We start from the raw sequence: 12,098 nt of genomic DNA on the forward strand, positions 1-12,098 counted from the left end.
TTCTGCTGGTTCTAGGGCTTTTTCACTCCTGAGCATAATTCTTTCCTTCAATGCCTTGTTTCCTTCCCCACCCTATTTGTAAATAGAGTAACCAGGAAGCATTTCTGCAACCAAATCTCTAGCAAAAACTTGGCATGGTTTTTGTAAATGTTCCTGCCAATGTTTTTTTTTTTTCTCCTTCTTTTCTTTCCACCCTCCATTGATTCGTAAACATTTCCTGTACAGACTATCAGCTTTTAATAGGCCACCACCCAAGAAGGACAAACAGGTAAATCTGCAATTCTACCCTGCTGGAAAAATTCCAAGGTTTATAATGATGTGCATTGTCCTTAATTGTGAGAGAGCTGACCACAACCAGCATCGTACAATAAAAGATGAGATCTGGCTTGAGAATCCATCTCACCTTTGACCTTCCCCAGGTGCCAATCGTGGCCTGAATAAAGAATGGAAACAGATGTGAAGTAATAAAAACAGCAAGAGCACTTAGACTTATATACCGCTTCACAGCCCTCTCTAAGCAGCTTACAGAGTCAGCCTATTGACCCCAACAATCTGGGTCCTCATTTTACCCACCTTGGAAGGATGGAAGGCCGAGTCAACCTTGAGCCGGTCAGGATCGAACTGCTGGCAGTGGGCAGAGTTAGCCTGCAATACTGCATTCTAACCACAGCTCTCAACCCTAGGAGATTTGTCCATAGGGTTATATAGGTAGTTCTCGACTTACGATGTCAATTGAGCCCAACATTTCTGTTGCTAAGTGAGATATTGGTTACGTGAATTTTGCTCCATTTTACGACCTTTCTTGCCACAGTTAAGTTAATCACTGCAATTCTTAAATGAGTAAAAATAGTTGTTAAGTGAATCTGGTTTTCCCATTGACTTTGCTTGTCACAAAAGATGATCACGTAACCCTGAGACACTGCAACCGTCATAAATATGAATCAGCGCCTGAATTTTGATCACGTGACCCTGGGGATGCTGCAACGGTCGTAAGTGTGAAACAACGGTCATAAACCCCTTTTTTCAGTGCCATCGTAACTTTGAATGGACACTAAATGAACTGTTGTAAGTTGAGAACGATCTGTACAGATCTTATCAATGTCAACAATGTGTTGTACATGTAGTCCTTGAATTACAACCAATTATTTAGTGACCATTCAAAGTTGCGATGGCACCTGAAAAAGTGACATGACTGTTTTTCACATTTATGATCCTTGCAGCCTCCCTATGGCCACGTGATCAAAATTCGGATGCTCGGCAACTGGCATGTACCGTATTTTTCGGAGTATACTTTCATTTTCGTTTTCAGCATAGCTTGATTAGCATAAGGGAAAAAAAAATCAGCTCCAGCAATTTACCTCCTTGCAGCAAGCAGCAGAGCCCTGCACAAAACAGCTGAGAGCAAAACAGCTGAAAATCGGGAGGCCAATCCAATCAACTTGTGCTAATTAGGCTGTGCTGAAGCTGAAAGGAGCTGTTTTTTCTTGCTGTTTGCTTGCAAGGAGGTAACTGCTGCGAGGCAGAGGCCAAAAGGTGGGGGCCAGTGGGTGGGTGGGGCTACATTCGGTGTATAAGACGCACCTAAATTTTCACTCCCTTTTAGGGGGGAAAAAGGTGCGTCTTATACTCCGAGAAATACGGTACTTATGACAGATGCAGAGACCAGGGGTCACGTGATCCTCTTTTGCGACCTCCTGACAAGCAAAGTCAATGGAGAAGCCAGATTCGCTTAACGACCATGTTACTAATTCAACAACTGCAGTGATTTGCTTAACAACTGTGGCAAGAAAAGCTGTGGGCCACCCAGGGTCACTTAGATGAGCTGGATGTCCATATAAATTGAAATGATAATTATAAAATTTGAGAGCTGACATTTTGTAATGCACTCACACATATATTATAATAGGATAATATATTATCCTATTATATTATCCTATTAATTATCCTATAATATAAAGGATAATATAAGAAGGCCATCGTGAGAACTCTCACTAGAAAAATTATCGAGGGTGGTCCTCAATTTATGACTGAAATACAACTTGCCCATCATGGTGATAACTCGTAATGGTCATAAAGTTCATCAGATATTTATTTATTTATTACATGTATTTATATGCTGCCATTCTCCCGAAGGACTCGGCGGCGAACACAAGTTAAGAAACAAGTACAACAAAATCATAATTTAATCTAAATAATTAATTAATAGTAAATAATAAAGCCCGGAATCAGTCTCAGCCTATTTGTTTGAAAAGCCAAGTCTTCAAGTCCTGATGGAAGGAGCGGAGATCAGGAGCCGTCCGGAGCTCGGTAGGTAATTCATTCCAGAGGGTGGGAGCACCCACAGAGAACGCCCTACCCCTGGGCACAGCAAGGTGACGTTGGCTCGCCGTCGGAACCCTGAGGAGAGCGGCCCTATGTGAGCGAACAGGACGGTGAGAGGCAGGCAGGAGAAGGTCATGCAAATATCCTGGACCTAAGTCATGAAGGGCCTTATAGGTGAGGACTAGCACCTTGAAGCGGACCCGGAGAACCACTGGTAACCAGTGCACTCACGCAGGAGGGGTGTTATATGGGAGTAACGAGGGGCTCCCGTAACAACCCGTGCAGCTGCATTCTGGATCAGCTGGAGTCTCCGGGTGCATCCCAGGGGCAGGCCCATGTAGAGGGAATTGCAGTAATCCAAGCGGGAAGATATATATATATATATATATATTTAATTTTATTTATATGCCGCCCTTCTCCGGAGACTCAGGGCGGCTTACAATGCGTTAAGCAATAGCCTTCATCCTTTTGTATATTTTATACAAAGCTTATTGCCCCCACAAACTGGGTCCTCATTTAACCTACCTTAGAAAGGATGGAAGGCTGAGTCAACCTTGAGCCTTGAAGAGATTCGAACCAGCAGAAATTGCAGGCAGCTGTGTTAATAACGGTGCATTAAACCACTGTACTATCAAGATATGTGTCCAATCTGATGTTATGGCCTATTTGGTGACGGTTATTAAGCAAACCAATAGTTCTCTATGGACACTGTTTTGCCCACAACTAGAAGCAAACGCCAGTTTTCAACAAAACTGTCATCAAACATGGTCAGGTGACACACAGGCCCACAAACGGACCATAAATACGGCCTAATTCCTGAGCACTAAAGTGTGGTTTTATGACTGTGGGAGAAGTTCAACCATTGAAACTTTGAATCAAGGTCCTACTCGGTGGTATAGCAGAATAACCATTGGAAGGAACCTTGGAGGTCTTCTGGTCCAACCCATTGCTCAAGCAGGAGCCTCAATAGCATTCTGGGCAAATGGCCGCCCAAATCTTTTCTTTAAAATCTCCAACGATGGAGCACCTAGAACCGTAATGGCGAACCTGTGGCACTGTGGCACGCGGAGCCATATTGGTGGGCATGCGAGCGTTGCCCTAGCTCAGCTCTACCGTACATGTGCAAGCTGGCCAGCTGATTTTTGGGCCTTCTGGGCCCACCGGAAGTCGGCAAACGGGCTGTTTCCAGCCTCAAGAGGGCCTCCGGTGGGGTGGGGAAGGCTGTTTTCGCCCTCCCCAGACTCCTAGAAAGCCGCTGGGCAGGGCAAAAAACAGGCCTACCGTGCCCACCGTGCCATCACATGTCAAAAGCTAGGGGAGCATGGGGGACGGAGTGGCAGGGCACATAGAATTATGGGTTTGGGCACGTGCGCGCGCAATTATCCTGCACTCCCCCAGCTTTTGGCACACAATGGCAAAAAAGATTAGCCATCACTGACGTAGAACTTCTGAAGGCCATATAATAACCTTCCACTGGTTAATTGTTCTGCCTGTCAGGAAATTTCTCCTTAGTTCAAGGTTGCTTCTCTCCTTGATCAGTTTCCATCCTTCGCTTCTTGTCCTTCCTTCAGATGCTTTGGAGAATAGGTTGACCTCCCTCTTCTTTGGGGCAGCCCCTCAGATACTGGAAGACTGCTATCATGTCATCTCTAGCCTTTATTTTCATTAGACTTGTTATGTCCTTATAAGGACATCCGCCCTGATTGGCTGCCAGCCATCGGGCGGGAGATTTGAATCCCTGTCAAGGGGCGGTGCGTCTGCCGGGAGCGAATATAAGGAGAGCTCCGGCAGCGCGCCAGCAGTCTTGACTCGTTACTTTGTAATGAATAAAAGTTGCTAATGTATCGAGCTGGTCCAGTCTTCTTTTCCCTGCGCCGGATCTAACACTGGCGACGAAGGACTAGAGAGAAGAACCTTCACAAGACTCTTGGCACGATCGCCCACCGAACAAATCACCACACCACAGCGATCTTACAGAATGGCTACCCCGCAAGCCCCGATGACCGCGCTGAACCCGTTCGACCCATCCCGGGAGAAGTGGAGGTCATACATGGTCCGATTCCGGCAGTTCCTGAGAGGCAATGGATACCAGAACCTCGATGAGGAGAGAAAAAGAGCCCTTTTCCTGGCTCATTGCGGATCGGACGTTCTGGAGATGGCGATTGACCTCGTGGCACCCAGGGACATCGAGGAGATGTCCTGGAACGACCTGCAAGAAGTCCTACAGGAGCACTACGCACCTACAGGCACCCCCATCGCAAACAGGTTCACCTTCCAGCAAAGAAACCAGCGGGAAGGTGAATCCATCAAGGAATTCGTGGCAGCGCTTCGCCAAATCGCTGCCAACTGCGAGTTCGACAATGTGGACAATGCCATCCGGGACCGCATTGTGTTTGGAATGCGAGATGTGGGGCTGCAGAAGAAGTTCCTCAGCCGGAAGAGGATTCCGCTCAAAGATGTCCTCGACGAGGCAACGGCGGCTGAAACGTCTGAGCAAGCAGCCGCCGCGATGGTAAAAGCAAGGGGGATCCATAAGATCCACAAGTCGGGCCCGACCTCATCAGACGAGGCAACCACTCAATCCGAGTCTGATGAGGAAATGGCCGTCCACAAGGTGTCCCGCCCCCCCAGGTGGGAAAACCCACAGCATGGCGACCGGGGAGAGCGATGCGGCAGCTGCAGAGGCGACCACCCCAGGGCAAACTGCAGATGGAGGGACGCGACCTGCCGCCGATGCCTGAAGAGGGGCCACATCGCAGAGGCCTGCAGAGCCACAGATCCAGCCCCGGAACCACCCAGACCACGATTCCGGGAAAATCGCAAAGATAACCAGAGGACATCCAAACGGTCCTCAAACCAGTCCCGGCGCGGGGAGGAGGAATATCCCCGCAACAGAACGGTGCACCAGACCACCACCATTGCTCACAAAAGCGACGAGGGAACCACGAAGTTCCACGTGACGCTGCTAGCAGAGGGGTCACCATGCAAGATGGAGGTAGACTCTGGATCCGCCTACTCCATCATGGACTGGCAGCACCTACAGCAGCTGAACCCGGCATACAAAAGGACCCAGCTGAAAAACCCGAAGGCGAGACTCATGGACTTCAACGGGAATCCCATTGAAATCCTAGGCAGAGCCACAATCCGGGTGAAGTACAACGACTTCAACGGAAAGCTACCCATCACCATTGTACAGCACAGCCGACCGAACCTGTTGGGTGTGGAGTGGTTCAAGCCGCTGGGACTTTCACTTCAGGGCATCCACGAGATCCGCAGGGACGAACTCGACTCCATCATCGAAGAGTTCAAAGAAGTCTTCGATGGTAAGCTGGGGAAATTTGTGGGGAGGCCAATCTCCTTTAATCTGGACAAGGGAATCACCCCAATCAGGCTCAAGCCCCGCCGAGTTCCATTTGCCCTGCGGCCCAAAGTAGACGAGCAGCTGGATAAGCTGATCGCCCAGGGCGTCCTGGAACCGATCGATCATGCCTCATGGGAGACCCCCATTGTGACCCCACTGAAGCATGATGGGTCTGTGCGCATCTGTGCTGACTACCGTTGTACCATCAACAAGGCGTTGGCACAGAGCGCATACCCAGTCCCAGTGGTGCAACATCTGCTGCATTCCCTGGGATCTGGAGCAATTTTCGCGAAACTGGACCTGGCCCAGGCTTACCAGCAACTGCCAGTGGATGACAAAACGGCGGAGGCTCAAACAATTGTCACACACAGGGGGGCATTTAAATGCAACCGCCTCCAATTTGGAGTCAGCGCTGCCCCTGGCATCTTCCAATCCATGATGGAACGCCTTCTCCAAGGCGTTCCAGGGGTGGTGCCTTACTTCGATGATGTGCTCATCTCCGGTGACTCAAGAACCCAACTCCTTGAAAGGCTCAGGCTTGTCCTGCAGCGGTTCAAGGCCAAGGGTTTGAGGGTCAGGCGGGACAAGTGCATCATAGGGGTACAGGAAGTCGAGTTCCTGGGCTTCCTCATTGATAGCACAGGCATCCACCCCACCAAATCAAAAGTGGAAGCAATCCATGAAGCTCCAAGCCCAAAAAACAAAACGGAGCTTCAGGCTTTCCTTGGGTTGCTCAACTTTTACGCCATTTTCTTAAAACAGAAAGCCACAGTTGCTGAGCCACTCCACCGCCTGCTGGGAAAATCGGCTTCCTGGAAGTGGGGCCAGGAAGAGGAAGCGGCATTCCGGGCCATCAAAGGACTATTGACGTCCAAAAGCGTCCTCATTCAGTACAGCGAGACGCTCCCCATCAGACTGACCTGCGACGCGTCGCCTTACGGGGTGGGGGCAGTCCTCAGCCACGAACTGCCCAATGGCTCGGAAGCCCCAATCGCGTACTTCTCAAAGACTATGTCCGGCGCAGAACGGAACTATAGCCAGCTGGACAAAGAAGCCCTGGCCATCGTGGCTGGAGTGAAGCGCTTCCACGAATACCTCTACGGAAGAAGCTTCACCATAGTCACAGACCACAAGCCTCTCCTGGGACTCCTCGCAGGCGACCAACCAACCCCGACCTTCATGTCCCCAAGAATGACGAGATGGGCAATCTTCCTAGCTGGCTACTCCTATAGGCTCGTGCACCAGCCAGGCACAGCCATTGGAAACGCTGATGCCCTCAGCAGATGCCCGTCGAAGAAGCCGGTCGAAGACCCAGCCCCCACGCTCCACCTACTGCACATTGATGACGACGCCAGCTGCCCGGTGTCATCCGCAGATGTGGCCGTCCACACCCAAAAGGACCCCACACTCCGCAAAGTGAAATCCTGGATCCTCAGAGGGTGGCCATCGGGAAAGCCAGAGGAAAGGTTCAGCCCGTTCGCCAGGAAACAGGAGGAGCTGTCCACCATGAAGGGCTGTCTGCTATGGGGAGACAGGGTGCTGATTCCAAGCACTCTGCAACGGCAAACGTTGGAGACCTTGCACAAGGGGCACCCGGGCATCGTCCGCATGAAGGCACTGGCACGGAGTTATGTCTGGTGGCCCTCCATGGACAAAGACATTGAACAATGGGTCTCCAGATGTGACCCGTGCCAAGAAGTTCGCCCAGCGCCGCCGCAATCCGAGGTCGCGAAGTGGGAGACCCCCAGCAACCCCTGGTCGAGGGTCCACATTGACTTCGCGGGTCCGATGCAGGGGTGACACCTCCTCATCGTGGTAGATGCCTTCTCCAAATGGCTCGAGGTGGTGCCCATGGCATCTACCACAACGGACGCGACGATCCGAGCCCTGCGCCGTCTCTTCGCCACTCATGGTCTACCGGATGTGCTGGTCTCAGACAACGGCCCCCAGCTCACATCCTTGGCCATGGAGTCCTTCCTGGCGGGACTGGGCATCCGCCACGCCCTGTCCGCCCCTTACAGGCCGGCCGGAAACGGACAAGCGGAACGCATGGTCCGACTGACCAAAGAGGCCCTCACCAAGATGGGCCCGGGGGACTGGCAAGAGCGCATAGACAATTTCCTCCTCACCCAGCACATCACGCCACACGCCACCACCCACAAGAGCCCGGCCGAACTGTTGATGGGCAGAAGGTTGAGGTCACCCTTGGACCGGCTGCATCCCCAATACAGCCCGGAAGTGACCGCAACCGCCAGCCGCCCGCTTCGCGCCTTCAGCAACGGAGATTCAATTTTCGCGCTGAATTTCAGCGGCTCTCCTAAGTGGCTGAAGGGGAAGATTGCCAGCACAACCGGCCCCAAATCCTACATCGTCGAGTTGGAAGATGGACAGTTCGCGAGACGTCACATCGACCAACTCCGAAAAAGGTGGGGGGGAGCGCATGAAAACCAGCCTGACGAGGGAGGCCTACAACACCCCGATGAGGTAGACCTCCAACACCCCAGCGGGGTAGGCCTACCACACCCAGACCCGGTAGGCCTACAACAACCCGGCGAGGTAGGCCTACGACACCCCGACGAGGTAGGCCTACCGCACCCCTGCGAGGCAGAGCAGCACCACCCCGTCAAGGTCGGCCCAGCCCACTACCAGATGCTGTCACGCCGGCAGCCCAGCGAGGTAGACCGGGGCCAACCGCACAGAGGATGGCAACAACAACCCAGCCAGATGGGCACCGGGCACAGCAAGGCCAGGGACCACCAACCCAGCCCGCAGGTAGACCGGGACCTGCCCAGAGGAGGAGCAACGCACCCCACCAGTTACAGCAGCCCATGCCAGCCCAGCCAGGGAGACTGCAGTTCAAGGCGAGTAGACCGGGACCCAGCCAAGACGGGCAACCTACGACCCACGGGCGAGGGTGGCACACAACTCACCGACGTGGGGGACCCCCGCCCATCACAAGAGACAGCCAAGAAACGACACCCCGACCAGGATGGCCCCAGGCACCAACCAACGGTAGACCAGGGACTAGGGGGAAGGGGAAGCCGACAACAACCCGGCCAGGGAGACCTGCACCACCCCGGCAGGGGAGACCTCCGCCGCCCCGCGGAGGTAGCGCCGCAACAACACCCCGACCAGGTCGACCACCGCCAGCCAGACAAGGTAGACCGACGCCAGCCAGACAAGGTAGACCGACACCAGCCCAACCGAGGGGACCAACGCCACCCCTGCGAGGTCGGACGGCACAACAACAACAACGAGAACCAGCACCACCCGAACCGAGCGGAACCGCCACCCGAGCAGCAGCAAGCCGGACCGAGACCGAACCACAGCGCCCGGGAGACCAGGGAGGAGCAAGCAATGGACTTACCGAGACTCAGACGCTCTTCCCGGGTCGGAACCGAGCAGCCGAGGCGAGGCGAGAGATCCACAGGACAGGAGGAAGACCACCAGGACCAGTGATCCAAGGTCTGCGGTCTGGCCGGAGGCGCTGGGGGTGGCCCCGCTCACTCGACAGCCGAACCGAGCCCGGTTCCGGAGAGGGAACCAGGAGACGAAAGAGCCCCGTCCTTCCAGGCCGGAGACGGAGGAGAAGTGAGACTGCGCAGGTCAGCTAGGGTGCCGAGGCGTCCGGCGTACCTGCGCGACTACGTAACGTTTGTGAATGAGATTGACATTTCGGACTAAGGGGGGAGGAGTGTTATGTCCTTATAAGGACATCCGCCCTGATTGGCTGCCAGCCATCGGGCGGGAGATTTGAATCCCTGTCAAGGGGCGGTGCGTCTGCCGGGAGCGAATATAAGGAGAGCTCCGGCAGCGCGCCAGCAGTCTTGACTCGTTACTTTGTAATGAATAAAAGTTGCTAATGTATCGAGCTGGTCCAGTCTTCTTTTCCCTGCGCCGGATCTAACAGACTAGACATACCCTGTTCCTGCAACTGGTGTTTTAGCCATCAGTCCTCTAATCATCTTTGTGGTTGGTCTGTCAGAAATTTGAATGGTTGATCGATCGTAAATCAAGGACTACCTCTACTCCTGGAGGAGACACCAAGGTATCAATAGGGCGGAGCAACTGTTCTTCACCAGAGATGCTCTCACATATCTGGAAGCCCTCAAATTGGGGGTAATAGTTGGTAGGTAATTTTAAGGAAGAGCTCTGTGCCTCTTGAAGTGGTGTAGGGTTTCCTGCCTGGATAGAGGGTTGGACTAGAAGACCTCCAAGGTCCCTTCCAACTCTGTTATTCCATTCTATTCTTTATGTATGATCAGGCTGGGTCCACTCAAAAGTCCTTTGATAAAACAATATCATCTATTGCAGGGGTCTCCAACCATGGCAACTTTAAGCCTGGCGGACTTCAACTCCCAGAATTCTGGGAGTTGAAGTCCGCCAGGCTTAAAGTGGCCAAGATTGGAGACCCCTGAACTATTGCAACCTAAGAAGGAGATCTTCTCGGTCACAGCTGGAACAGCATCTCCACCAAGATTCATATGGCTCCCATCTTTGATCACACTTAAGATGTTTTTTGAAAACCTGGTGGTTCCATCAAAGTCAGGGTCACAAACAGTCCTGAGCTCCTGTTCTTTATAAACAGACTCCCATGCATGCACTAGGAGCCACTTTGGTATAGCGATTTGGGCAGTCATGGCTAACCTTTTTGCCATCGCGTGCCAAACCTGGGGGGAGTGTGCGGTGTGTGTCACATGTGTGCCACACCCATAATTCTATGTGTGCAACCCCCCACAAAACCCCCGCTTTTGGCACATGATGGCCCAGTGGGCCCGCTAGGCTCATTTTTCTCTCTCCCCAGCTCTAGAGACTTTCTAGGAGCCTGGGGAGGGCAAAAACGGCCTTCCCCACCCCCCTGGAGGCCCTCCAGAGACCGGAAAAGGCCCATCCACTGACTTCCAGTGGGCCCAAAAGGCCCAAAAATCAGCTAGCCAATGTGCACGTGCACACCGGAGCTGAGCTCGTGTGCCCACCGATATGACTATATGTGCCACTTGTGGCACGCGTGCCATAGGTTCGCCGTCACAGAGTTAGGGTATCAGACTAGAAACTGGGAGATAGTGAGTTCTAGTCATGCTTTAGGCATGAAAATCGGCTGGGTGATTTTGGGCCAATCACCAGGAGACGGTGAGTTCTAGTCATGCTTTAGGCATGAAAGGCTGCTGGGTGATCTTGGGCCAGTCACTTCCTCTCAGCCCTAGGAAGCAGGCAATGCCAAACCGCTTCTGAAAAACCTCCAAGCAGTCTCCAGGAACCAGAATCTTAGCAGAATGAATGATCAGAGTGCGACAGGAAGCATATAATTATAATAAATAAATAAACTTAAAAAATAAATCAGACACGACTGAATTAAATTTTAAAAATTGCTTTCCTGTTTTATGCCTTTTTAATACTGTAAGCCATCCATGTCGTTATGGAGCTGGATGGGTAGACTCTAAATTTTATACATAAATAAAAAAGAAATATTGGCTTTTTCTCATCAATAGACTGGTAGAGACAGAAGAGATGGGGGGGGGAAGAGTGAAAAAGGGAAGAGAAGAAATGGGGGGGAGGGAGATTAGTCTGTGGGCCTTGCCCAACTCTAAAACCCCAACCCCTAAATTACAGCCTTAAAATATCCCTCAAGAATGCTAAATTATAATGTGTCAGGAGCCAGATTCTTTAAAAAAAAAATAGCAACAATTCCAATGAAAGTACTGCACTAGAAATCAGGAGACTGTGAGTTCTAGTCCCGTTTTAGGCATGAAAGCCAGCAGGGTTACTTTGAACCAATCACCATGAGACTGTGAGTTTTAGTCCTGCCTTAGGCATGAAACCAGTCAACCAGCTGGGCCACGCACTGTTCTCTTAAGAGCTCCAGTGGTTCACTTAGTGACCACTGCAAAAAAGGTGGTAAAATCAAGCCGGTCACATGACTGACCTGTTTTATGACCATCACAATTATAATAGCTCCATTACAGTTGTAAGTCATGGACTATCTATAATTCTCTCTGCCCTATAGAAAGGAACATACAACTTGATTTCCAATATTTCTCCTGCATAGAATTGTCATGGAGAAAATCTATATGGTCCACAATCTATCTGTGCAGTATCTATCTATGTATCATCTCTGTCTTCTATCTATCATCTATCTATCATCTCTGTCTTCTATCTATCATCTATCATAGCTTCTTTCTATCTATCTATCATCTATCTTTCAATCATCCGTCTATCTATCTATCTATCTATCTATCTATCATCTCTGTCTTCTTTCTATCTATCATCTATCATCTCTGTCTTCTATCATCTATCTTTTCAATCATCCGTCTATCTATCTATCTATCATCTCTGTCTTCTTTCTATCTATCATCTATCAATCACCCGTCTATCTATCTATCATCTCTCTCTTCTATCTATCTATCTATCTATCAAT

The sequence above is a fragment of the Pantherophis guttatus genome, chromosome 4, assembly GCF_059756535.1.
Source record: "Pantherophis guttatus breed Tessera chromosome 4, ASM5975653v1, whole genome shotgun sequence".
Taxonomy (NCBI): domain Eukaryota; kingdom Metazoa; phylum Chordata; class Lepidosauria; order Squamata; family Colubridae; genus Pantherophis; species Pantherophis guttatus.